Source organism: Natator depressus, chromosome 3 (assembly GCF_965152275.1).
Source record: "Natator depressus isolate rNatDep1 chromosome 3, rNatDep2.hap1, whole genome shotgun sequence".
Taxonomy (NCBI): domain Eukaryota; kingdom Metazoa; phylum Chordata; order Testudines; family Cheloniidae; genus Natator; species Natator depressus.
Genome location: NC_134236.1, coordinates 168693997 through 168706377, shown reverse-complemented (window position 1 = coordinate 168706377; position 12381 = coordinate 168693997). Strand labels below are relative to the sequence as shown.

The window sequence follows — 12381 nt, the reverse complement described above, 5'->3', positions numbered from 1 at the left end:
AATGAACTCCATCGACACAGTGGCCCAAGGCTGATGTGGAGTGGGCAAGGGCTGAAGGAGACTGAGCAGTTTCGAACAGGAGAGATTTGGTATAGGCACAAAGGTCACAGGACCATACATAGTTTGCTACCAAAGCACAGAGCTAGTCACCAAAAACTCCTCAACACCAGGGCCTGGGTCTTGAATTGATCAAAGTGATCTGCTAGAGGAACATTGTGGTAGATTCGTAGGACTTGCAACCTGGATCAGGCATCAGGTACATAGACGCACCTTTTCCTATACAAAATTCCTGAGACAGTGATGATTGAGGCAATCTGGGCATTGGCATTGTCTAGGACTTGGCGGATCTGACTGCAACGGGATCGTTAGGCAGCACGGAACGTATGGAGTGTATCGGGTCACAGACAGTGGTACCAGAGATGAAATTTGATGGTCTGAGAATTACGGATAGTCAAGTTCACCATATTCTCTCTTTCGAGATAATGCATCTGCCTTCCTATTCCTGGTCCTGGGGCAATAAGTCACCAAGCAGTCAAACAGTATGAAAAAGAGGGACCAGCAGACCTGTCGCAAATTTAGGTGCTGAACTGTCTTTAGGAATTCCAAGTTTTGTGATCGGTGAGGACTTGGATTGGGAATCTGGCACTTACCAGGAGACACCGCCATTCCTCAGAGGCTGCTTTAATGGCCAGTAGCTTTTCATTTCATATTCTTGCTCTGCTGGAATGAGTTTGCATGAGTAAAAAGCACAAAAAGGATGAAGCTGATCATTGGAGGCTCTCATTTGGGATATGACTGCTCCCAGTACAAAGTTTGAATCATTTGCTTCTACCATAAATGGCTGGCCTGGGTCAGGGTGAACCAAAACGGGGGCTGTGATGAATTTCTGCTTTAGGCATGCAAGATACACACATGCCTCTGGGAGCCAAAAAAAATGGGCTTCTCTCTGCAGGAAGGCTATGATTGGGGAACCATCCCTGAGAAACCCTTGATGAACCATCTATAGTAATTGGCGAAGCCCAAAATGCAGTGCTCCCCCTGGATGCCATCCAGTCATTGCTGTGGACCCACAAAAAGTGACAGCCATCCAGGCCTTCAGATGAGAGGATACAGCCGAGAAACTCTGTGTCCTGATCCAACTGGTATTCGTCTGGCTTGCCATATAGGAGGCGTTGGCGGAGCCTTTTTAAGGCATGCTGTACATGCTGGTTGTGCTGTGCTTGGTCATTTACAAAATATAAGGTTATCAAGAGATCATCATGAATGTAATCAGCATGTCCCAGAAAAGGTCATTGATAAAGTGCTGGAAGGTCACAGGAGCATTACAGCGACTGAACAGCATCACCAGGTATTCAAAGTGTCCATATGGGGTGGAGAAGATGGTTTTTCACTCATCTTCTCTCACCAGGTTATAGGCCCTGTGGAGGCCTACCTTTATAAACATTTGAGCAGAGCATACTCAGTCTAGGAGTTCATGAATGGGAAGTGGTTAACAGTTCCAAACCATCACCTTATTGACGGCCATTTGTCCATGTAGGGGGGGAACCATTGTATCTAATGAAGCTTGGGGCCCTAGCTGGAGAGGTGGACAGCTAGATAAACCCCTTCTGCAGATTCACCTGCAGACAGACACAAAAGGCCTGGAACTGTGGTTTGGAAAGGGTGTGTATGCAGCCAAAGGGAATTTCAGCACCTAGGTGAGGGTCAATTGGGCAGTTGTCTTTGCAGTGTGATGGAAGGGTGTCCACATTTTCCTTGTCAAGTACATCTGCAAGGCTGTGGTACTTGCCAAGTATTTTGTCAGCTGCAGCAGACGGGACAGTTGGTGGTACAGCCAACTCCAATGGGCCCATTCTCTTGTAGCACAGATTCCCCAAATGATGACATGAGCTGCAGAGGATACCAATTCTCTCTGTGGCCTTTAGAAGGGAGAATCATTGGCAGTACTGGGAGCAAAAGAATACTGTCCCTTTTCGCCAATGGATACAGGGGTCAGGAAAAGTGAGCCAGGGCATTCCCAGGATGACTGGAGAGTGGGGGTGCCTGAGTCAATCTGAACTGCAGAGTTTCCTGGTGCCCCTGGAGTATAATGACCCCTAAGAGGGTGGTCTGGTGTGTGACCCGCCCTGAGGCCAGGAACAACCCATCATTAGTTTCCACCAGATCCAGGGAATTTTTATGCATGTCAGTAATCTCTTGGGCCTTAACCACATCCTGGTCCATAAAATTGCTGGAGGCTCCCAAGTTAGCCAGATCCTCCAGGTAGACCCCTAGCCTTGTCTAGAGTCGGTGCTTTAATGGCAATCGGAGACACATCAAGGGTGAATTTGAGGTTGCTGCCATCCTGACAAAGGTATGTGGAGGTTAAAAGGAATCAGCCCAACCTGACTTTGGCATCTCCTGACCCTGAATCTGCTCTGACCATTGCATCTCAAGGCAAAGTGTCCGCTGCCCCCACAACACAGACACAGGCCTGAAAGTTCAGTACTCGTTCTTCCCAGCCTCACCCAGGCATGGGTGGGCCTGCATGGGTTCCAGGTCCTGGAATGGGGTGCACAGTTGAGAGGTGGGAAGCAGGGGTACTGTCAGGGCTTGGCCACATTCATGGTGCCACTGATCAATTCTGATACTCAGGTTGATCAGTTCATCCAGACAGGACATTGGCTTGACCCATGCCAGTCCATCCTTTATATCATCGTTCAGCCCAATCTGAAACTGATGCTCCCTTAAAACACCAATTCCTATGCTGCTTGGAGGAAGGCAGGAAATTGTTGTATATGAGCACCTGTGTTTTGTGAGAAAGTCAAATTTTGGAGAGATGTGTAAGACTTGCCCCTCATTGTTCTGGTATTTGTCATTGCCACTCTCAAGGAGATAGGGAATATGATGTCTTTTCCTTGTCCTATAACGTGCTGCAGAATTGGTATTTAGGTGTCTTGTCAATTATAGGACTCATGAATGGTAGAGACTGGGAACAAATATAATAATCACATTTGGTATATAGGTTAATGCCTCATGCTTCTATTCCCAGTACTTGTGATAAGGCAGGCATGCCATTTTACCCTTTTATGCCTCAGTTTACTTATGTGTAAAATGGATTTGGGAACACTATCTGATATCCAAGAGAAGGTTAAGAGGTGACTTGATCACAGTCTAAAGGTATCTACATGGCGGGGCCAGGGCCGGGGGGCGGGGGATTTCTAACAGTAGATATCTCTTTAATCTAGCAGGAAAAGGCCTAATGAGATCCAGGGATAGGAAGCAGAAGCTGGACAAATTCAAACTAGAAATAAGGCACACATCTTTAACAGTGAGGGTAACTAATCACTGGAACAACTTAGGGGCATGGTGGATTCTCCATCACTTGAAGTCTTTAACTGAAGGTTGGTGTCTTTCTTAACTTCTGTTTGAGCTATAACAAATCTTTATGGGCGTGGTTGAGAAATTATTGGGTGGGGCTCTATTTTCTTTGTTTTGCAGCAGGTCAGACTATGTGATCATAATGGTCCTTTCTGACCTTAATCTATAACTATATATAACAATTTTATGGGGCCTGAATAACATCTAAATTACTTGTGCATCCTCAGATAAAGATATCTTTGTCTGTACAAGCACAATTATTTCTGGATGAAGTTTAGATTTACATTTTCAATAAAAAGGCAATAAAATAAGAGAGGTGTCAGTCAGCTACATCCCTTTCTATTCAAACTGTAATCAGCAATCTGCTTTACCTCTCTTTTCCAAGTTGCTTTTATGTTTGTTTTGTTTTGTTGTTGAAGCAAGACAATAAAGCAGGCAATATGCTAGATAGATTGCTTTTTAAGATTTTATATGTGCCACTGGGAGCTCATCAGCAGAAGATTCTTTGGGGAGTAGACAGATGTGTAACAAACATTATTAATGGTAAAATTATTTTGAAACAAGAAATTAACAATTATACTCTACGCGGTCTGGAAGTACTTTTTGAGGGGGGGAGGTGGTTTGGAAGTTTAGCAAACTTATTCAACAATAGTAAATTATCGCTGCTGTCCCACAATTAAGACAGAATAACCAGTAGGCCCAGCTAACTGTTACACTGAATTTAATGCTGTAATTTTTTTCTGCCAAAGAGCATTATTGGCAGCATTTACCAATCCTTTTTTGTAGCAATTCAGTGGCAAAAAACTACACTCTGCCTTAAGGTTGCTGGGTGGTATGTTGTCTTCTTGAAGAACACAGAGTTGAGCAAAACTCAAATGTCTGAAGATCAGAAAACACAGTTACGGTTGCTCGTGCAACCTTAACTCTGCCCTCTTTCAGCAAAGCCCCACTATGTGCCATTAACACACACATACCTTTACTTTGCTTATAATGGCTGAAATGTACAAGCTCTTCATCTCCTTTTACATTACACTCACTCTCACCCAAAGGAATCTGTTGTCCAATTAAAGGAGGAGGGATAAAAAGGTTGCCTATGCCACCTTCCTTCTACTGTTTTGAGCAATGCCTCAGTATGCACATAGTGACAAGGGCCAGTGAGAGTGTGTGGTGTGAGATTCAGGAGGTTCCATATCCTGGTGTACACTCACACACTTTTCCAACTCCTCAGAAAGAATACCACCTGTGTGCAAGTTAAGAACCATTTCACAGCCTTTTATGATTCCCTTACACTTACTGGTTACCATTCAACATATAAACAGCCACACTGGGTCAGACCAAAGGCCCATCTAGCCCAGAATCCTGTCTTCTGACAGTAGCCAATGCCAGGTGCCCCAGAGTGAATGAACAGAACAGGTAATCACCAAGTGATCCATTCCCTGTCACCCATTCCCAGCTTCTGGCAAACAGAGACTAGGGACGCCATCCCTACCCACCCTGGCTAATAGCAATTGATGGACCTATCCTCCATGAACTTATCTAGTTCTTTTTTATATATCAAGCTTGTTATAGTCTTGGCCTTCACAACATCCTCAGGTAAGGAGTTTCACAGGTTGACTGTGCGTTGTGTGAAAAAATACTTCCTTTTGTTTGTTTTAAACCTGCTGCCCATTAATTTCATTTTGTGACCCCTAGTTCTTGTGTTATCAGAAGACGGAAGTGTTATTTACTCATTTACTTTCTCCATACCCGTCATCATTTTATAGACCTCTATCATATCCCCCCTTCGTCATCTCTTTTCCAAGCTGAAAACTCCCCCCAGTCTTCTTAATCTCATCTCATATGGAAACTGTTCCATACTCCTAATCATTTTGGTTATCTTTTTGAGATGGGGAGACCAACTTCGGTATTCAAGATGTGGGCATACCATGAATTTATAGAGAGGCAATATTATATTTCTGTCTTATTATCTATCCCTTTCCTAATGATTTCCCACCATTTTGTTCACTTTTTTGACTGCCAATGCATATTGAGTGGATGTTTTCAGAGAACTATCCACAATGACTCCAAGATCTCTTTCTTGAGTGGTAACATCTAATTGAGACTCCATCATTTTATATGTATAGTTGGGATCATGTTTTTCAATGTGCATTACTTTGCATTTATCAACATTGAATTTCATCTGCCATTTGTTGCCCAATCACCAATTTTGTGAGATCCTTTTGTAGCTCTTCGCAGTCTGCTTGGGACTTAACTATCTTGAGTATTTCTGTATCATATGCAAATTTTGCCACCTCACTGTTTACCTCTTTTTCCAGATCATTTATGAATATGTTGAATAGGACTGGTCCCAACACCACTATTTACCTCTCTCCATTCTGAAAACTGACCATTTATTCCTACCCTCTCTTTCCTATCTTTTAACCAGTTACCAATCCATGAGAGAATCTTCCCTCTTATCCTGCTTACTTTGCTTAAGAGCCTTTGGTGAGGGATCTTGTCAAAGGCTTTCTGAAAATCTAAGTACACTATATCCAATGGATCTCCCTTGTCCACATGCTTTTTGACCCCCTCAAAAAATTCTAGTAGGATTGGTGAGGCATAATTTCCCTTTACAAAAACCATGTTGACTCTTCCCCAATAAATTAAGTTCATCTGTGTCTCTGACAATTTTGTTCTTTACTGAAGTTTCAACCAGTTTGCCCAGTACTGAAGTCAGGCTTACCGGCCTGTAATTGCCAGGATCACCTCTGAAGCCCTTTTTAAAAATTGGCATCACATTAGCTATCCTCCAGTCATTTGGTACAGATGCGGATTTAAATGATAGGTTACAAACTATAGTTAGTAGTTCTGTAATTTCACATTTGAGTTCCTTCAGAACTCTTGGGTGAATACCATCTGGTCCTAAGGTTGCCAACTTTCTACTCACACAAAACTGAATACTCTTGCCCCGCCCCCCTCCCTCTGTCACTCGCTCTTCCCACCCTCCATAACTCACTCATTTTCACTGGGCTGGTTCAGAGGGTTGGGGTGTGGGAGGGGGTGAGGGCTCTGGCTGGGGGTGTGGGCTCTGGTGTGGAGCTGGGGCTGAGGGGTTTGGAGTGCGGGAATGAAGGACAACTGTTGCAATGCAGCAGTGTTCCTGGCTATGTTTCAGAATGGTTGGAGGGTGTCAAGGACCCAGATGAGCTAGGATGCGCTACTGACCTGCCCCCTAACTTCACGACTAGGCAACCAATGTATTGCCTTGAAACTGGCAGTGACCCCTGCATATATGCTTGCCCTTATTCTAGACCCTGCTCCACTTCAGCTTCAGATTCTGACTTTGATCTCTGGATCTGCCTCTGGCTCTGGCATTTGGCTTCTGTCCTTCTGGTACTGACCGTTAGCTTGTTTCTTGGACGCTGCCCACCCTAGACCCAGCTCTAACTCATAGTTTGAATTCTCACTTCCACCACTAGGCTTGACTGCCCACAGCCTGGTTGGCTACAGTTTAATTAGCCCAATACAAAGCATAGGGGCCCACCTCATTGGCATGGACCCCACTCAGGCCAGGTTTTCCCCTGGCGGAGCTGCTTGGGGCCATACAGAACTTGCAGATATAAGTGTCCACCCTGCAGGTGCAGAATGCAGCCCTACGAGCCCAAGCAACTCCACTGGCAACCCTGGCTCTTGCCTCCCAAGAGCCAAAGGTCACACTCCCACACAAGTTTAGTGGTGATCGTGCTCAATTCCTAGATTTCCTAAACCACCACTGGCTCCTCTTCTGACTGTGGCCCCCAATTGTTCCCCACACACCAGGCCCAAGTAGGGCTCATCATCAGTCTGCTGACTGTGGGGAGATCTTGGCCTGGGCCCCCACCCTCTTGGAGAAGTCCAACCCCCTCCTGGACTGGTTGGAACAATATATTCAGGCCATGTCAGTTGTCTTGGTTACCCCACTGCACCCAAACTGCTGAAGCTGAGCTGCAAACACTACAGCAAGGGTGTTGATCAGCTGCCCAATACGCTGCCAAATTCTGTCACCTCGCCGCGAACACTGAAGGGAACAGAAGAGCCCTGGATCAATAGATTATCCATAAAACTATACTTACTTCAAAATGAGTTTTGGTCCCAACCCAGGTCTGTCCGAAGGATCACAAGAGGTCTGATGTGTAATGACAGCATTTTATGAAATAATCCAGCTAACCCGCACTGGCTAGTGAGATGAACATGTCACTAAACAGACCTAGGCCCATGATGATCTAAGTGTATTTCTTGAGCAGTTCTTATCTGTGCTTTCACTTCCAAGAGAACAAAATCTTCTCTCACTTTATGTATGTACTTATCCTCTTAACAGTCCAAGAGCAGCCCTAAGTATCATGCATGTTCAACGTTTGCTGCGTTATTTCAATTACAAGACCAGGTAAATAGGCTGTGGTCCACAGCACACCAACCGTCTTCAGAGTACTTAGGTGGTGGTCAGTGGAGACCGGCCTGACCATTTGGGACTGGCTCCTCCTCTTTGTTCGCACCTGCTCAGTGTATGAAGACACAGCTAAATACAAGCTTTCCTATTAATAATGTGAATAAAGATTGTAGTCGCCACAGGGACATTATTCCATTGGCAGTCAGAGAGGCGGTGTCTGCAAGACAAACCTCTATTAAGTCATGGTGTGAGGAGTCTGGGCAAAAGCAAGGAATAAAAGTATTGGGCCCTGTGTTTTCTTCACCGGCAGTAACTAACTTGCCTTGGATTATTAGACTTCTGAGGATGTTTTCTAAGGCATTTAGAGATAATGTGAGAAACTCTAGACTAGATGGACTCTTTGCCTTATGAATCCACTCACACATCACAACATGGGACACTTTACATATGAAAAATACCACAGGAGGCCATGTCTACAGAATAATAAACCCCAGTCAGCGTGGCCTTCCAATACCTATGCAAAAGTGCTGAGTTATCTATTTAATACATATAAACCAAGCTGCACACAGCACATAATAGGGAATTAAAAATAAAAAGCAGAGTAGAAGACAATCTCCTGATTCTAATTTCAGATAGCCACTTAGTTGGTGTCAAGGTATGAAATGCAGTGAATTGTTACTGGTCTCCTTAGCAGACATTACATAACAAAAGAACACTCAGCCCACTTGTATAATTACTGTGCAACATTTTATGCCAATGTCATCTGAGATCACAACAGAATGCCCTGGCTAGAACCTGTCAGCAGTACCCAAAGAAAACACTAGCACATGCAAATTGTAAAACTGAAGGAGGAAAAAAAATACAGCATATCTATCCCAAAGCAATAACATTTGTATCGTAAGAATTGCCCCTCAATACCATAAAATCCATCAGAGGCTGGCCACAAGGTGATCCTCCATGCCAAGAACAAGAAGACTAATTCATGCAGCTCTGAAAGACATGTCATTTGGAAGGGGAGTGGGAAGAACATCATAGAAGGAGGAAATTCTGGGCCTGATCCTGCATTCCTTGCACCTCCTTGACTTCAACTGGAGTTTTGGGATAAGCAAGGAGTCAGGCCCTTTGTTTCCTTTACCAGAAGAAACTAGAAGGCCTTGGATTATTAGATTTTTGAGGATGATCCCGGAAGCATTTAGAGAACATTTAGCCATTAGAACATTATTCTGAGAAGTCAGAGTACACATGTTTTTTCCCGTAGTCATGGGAAGGAAAAATAAGGTAGTATTAGGCATATTTGCTTATTCTGAATTTAAGGTATTGTCCTTTGCATTAACACATGATCCAGTAACACACTGAGCACACGCTTAACTCTTTTTAAAATCATGGTACTTCTGGGTGTTCACCACATCTCAGGGGATGTGCTGCAGCCTACAGGATCTGGTCCAAAGTCCATTTGTCCAGAAAATATTTCTTCCTTCCATTGTTCACAGAATATCCACTAGCTTTTCACTCTTCTGTCCTCTTGGTCACTACTGTAATCAAAATGTCTCAAAAGTCAAAATAATTCTTTCCATAATTTATTTCTTGAGGTCTTTTACATTATCACCTAATTCTCTTTTATCTCTGCAAGTCACGCACTTTGATTCAAATCAATTTACACATGAAGCCTATTGAAGTGTTTGTTTTGGCCATTTTTTCAAAGATTTAGAAAATGTTTGAAGTCATTTATCATATAGTCTCTGATTAAGAGAGGGCACCAGGTTTCCATTTGCTTGGTCTGTCATACTGATTTCAGGTGACCTAGACATATTCTTTCCAATCTGTGCCAGACTCATTTTCCAGCAGTAGATTGTGTGATTGGTTCAAGCTTTGCTCCAATTTTTTGTTCACATCTCATGTTATTGAGCACTGTGAGATTAGAAAGCCAGTAGAGATGTAATATAATAAATGCAATACAGATGTCACATAAAAAGCTCGATTGTGAACCATTCAGTTATCATTTTCTCCCATGAGTTGTCCCATTTACTCAATCAAGCAGTCCTATTGGAGGGTAAGTCAGACTTTTTAATTTAAAGTAGGATTTAGTTGGGCATCTCTAAACATACAGGGCCAGCTCCTTAGCTGGTGTAATTCCATCGACATCAATAGAGTTATGTTGATTTTCACCAGCCGAGAATTTGGCCCATCACTGTTTTCACCTAAAGCACATCACATGATCTATACAGAGTGTCCTGTACACATAAATAACCACAATAACCAAAGAGTTCTTAGGTTGCAATGTCAAGCACTTAAACGTTAGGAAAGGCCAGAATTAAGGTTGCCTGTGCATCCTTAATTGTGCCCCTTGCATACACACAATGATACAGTCTAATTACATGATCACCTACTATTGTTTCCCCACAGGAGACCTGACTCATTCTGTATTCAAGATGGACAGTGATTAAGGAATATAAGTGTTCAATATTTCTTTTTATCGTCATTCAGTGCATAGCCCTGGTCTTATTTACTGCTCACTGTCAAAACCTTGCACTGAATATGGAATTATTTGCTTCCTCATTGTCATTTCTAGGGCACCCATTACTGTTATAACCAAGTGACTCAAATATTAATCTCCACATACTATTCTCTTTATTTTACAGATGGAAAAACTGAGACAAGCAAGACTTAGGCTTTGGTGAATCAGTGACAGAATCAGGATTAGAATTCATGACCTCTTGACTCCCAACTCTGAGCTCATCCCTCCACATCACACTTCTGGAGGTGCTGAGCATCCACAGCTCCCGTTGACCCCAGTTGTAGGTATGAGTGATCTGCAGTTCTGCAAATCAGACCTCAGGTGTCTCAGTCTGGGTGCCCATAAAATAAGGAACAAATTAGTGTTCACGTGACAAAATTTTGGCTTAAGTGAATTGCTCAACATCACGTAGGAGCTCTGTGACACAGGTAGGGATAGAACTGAATTCTCCGGTGTGGTGTTCAACTGCCTTAGCCATGAGATCATCCTTTTTCCTTCATTTACTTCACAGCTTCCTACTTCTGGAACAAATGAGGCAGGGGACCGAAAAACAGCATCATTCGCTACACAGCCCTGCTTCACCCCAAGAGCGGGTCCATCTTGAATGAGGTAGGGGTCCTCTGCAATGAAAGAGGATGTGATCATGCAATTAAAAACTAGATCATGATGCACAAGGGGGTTGAATTCAGGTTGCACAGGCAACTTGGGTGCTTGACTTTGCAACTTAAAAACAAAACACACACAAAACATTAAGAGCATGTTAAGTAATTTCCTATGGTTTGTTTTTATGAAAGGAAAAAGGGTGAAAATTCTATTGTGTTAGTTGTCACAAACCCATTCCCTTCTCCTTCCCCCGATCAATCATCATCAGGGTTTGAACCCTGAAGTTTCAGCACAGACTTTCGCTACAGGGCTGATTACAGTAGCTAACAGCAGAAGTAGGCTGTTATCGGAGTGTGGACTAGGCTACTGCACCGTGTACTGGGTCTGGAAGGAGCCAGGCCCAACCGTCTCTCTCCTCTGCCCAGGAGCTCCTATCCAGTGTGATGCTCCCCGAGGGTAGGCAGAAAGACCACTGCAGCCACATGATGAGTCCAAGGTAGGCTGTAAGGGGATTTCAACCCAGCGCTCTCCCACCATCACAGAGAGACTGTCTGCTCCCAAGGTTCGCTGTACTTACTGCTATTGTTTTGGCAGCAGCACCGGTGTCTCTCCTTAGAATGTTAGTATTCAAGATACCGGTCTGACATGCTACCAACATTTTGCTGACAACAGACAGGCAATTTTCAACAGTTTATAACTCAATTAAAGATTAATGGAATTTCACGTAACAAAGAAAAGGCACTTATCTGGCCCCAAGATCTCTCGCTGTTGAATTTCAAAGCCCTACTGCAAATACTATAGATGTTAGAGCTTCTCAAAAAAAAATTGCAAGATTCTTTCATATGGGAAAGTGTTAGGAAACCTGAACATATGTGTCACTACCTGCGCCCTCTATAACAACAAACTATTCTAGGCTCTATTCTGGCAGCTTGACTCTTGATTTGTGTAATATAGTAAGGGAAGCATTTCCATCTCTGAATATAAGAACTGTACAAGTAAATTTAGATACTGTAAAATCCAGAGAGTAGTGAATTGAAAGATGAGATTTTTTGAATTACTCACTTAGTTCCCAATCATGCAAACATTTATACACACAAGTAATGTTACATACATGAATAGTCCTATTGACTTCAGTGCAACTCTTCACAGCATACAGTTGTTCAGACAAATAAACATCTTCAGGATTAGGTACTTAGTTTCAAACAAACATTAATACATTTCATTCTTGTTTGATTGCATATATATGGTCTTTAATTACCCAGAACTTGCATGTTCTAATTGTTTAAATGTAAGCAGAAATTCAACTACATTTTGTTACAGAAACAGTCATTCTAATATTATGCAACATTAATGCAAAATTTCTCACCCTTGATTTTAAAATATCATACCAGAAAAATCATAATATTTTATGTAATGATGTCTAAATGTTGTCACAAAACTGAGATTTAAAGATTGGTTAGAAACCCTTAAGATACTGAGTAAGAAATTTTTATAAAGG

General features: G+C 42.9%; 1 protein-coding gene across 2 annotated transcripts in view; it reads right to left on the bottom strand.

The window, feature by feature from the left end:
• Positions 1 to 12381, bottom strand: part of KCNH1 (potassium voltage-gated channel subfamily H member 1) — a 308739-nt gene that overhangs the window by 218027 nt on the left and 78331 nt on the right. The gene's annotated exons all lie outside the window — the stretch shown is intronic.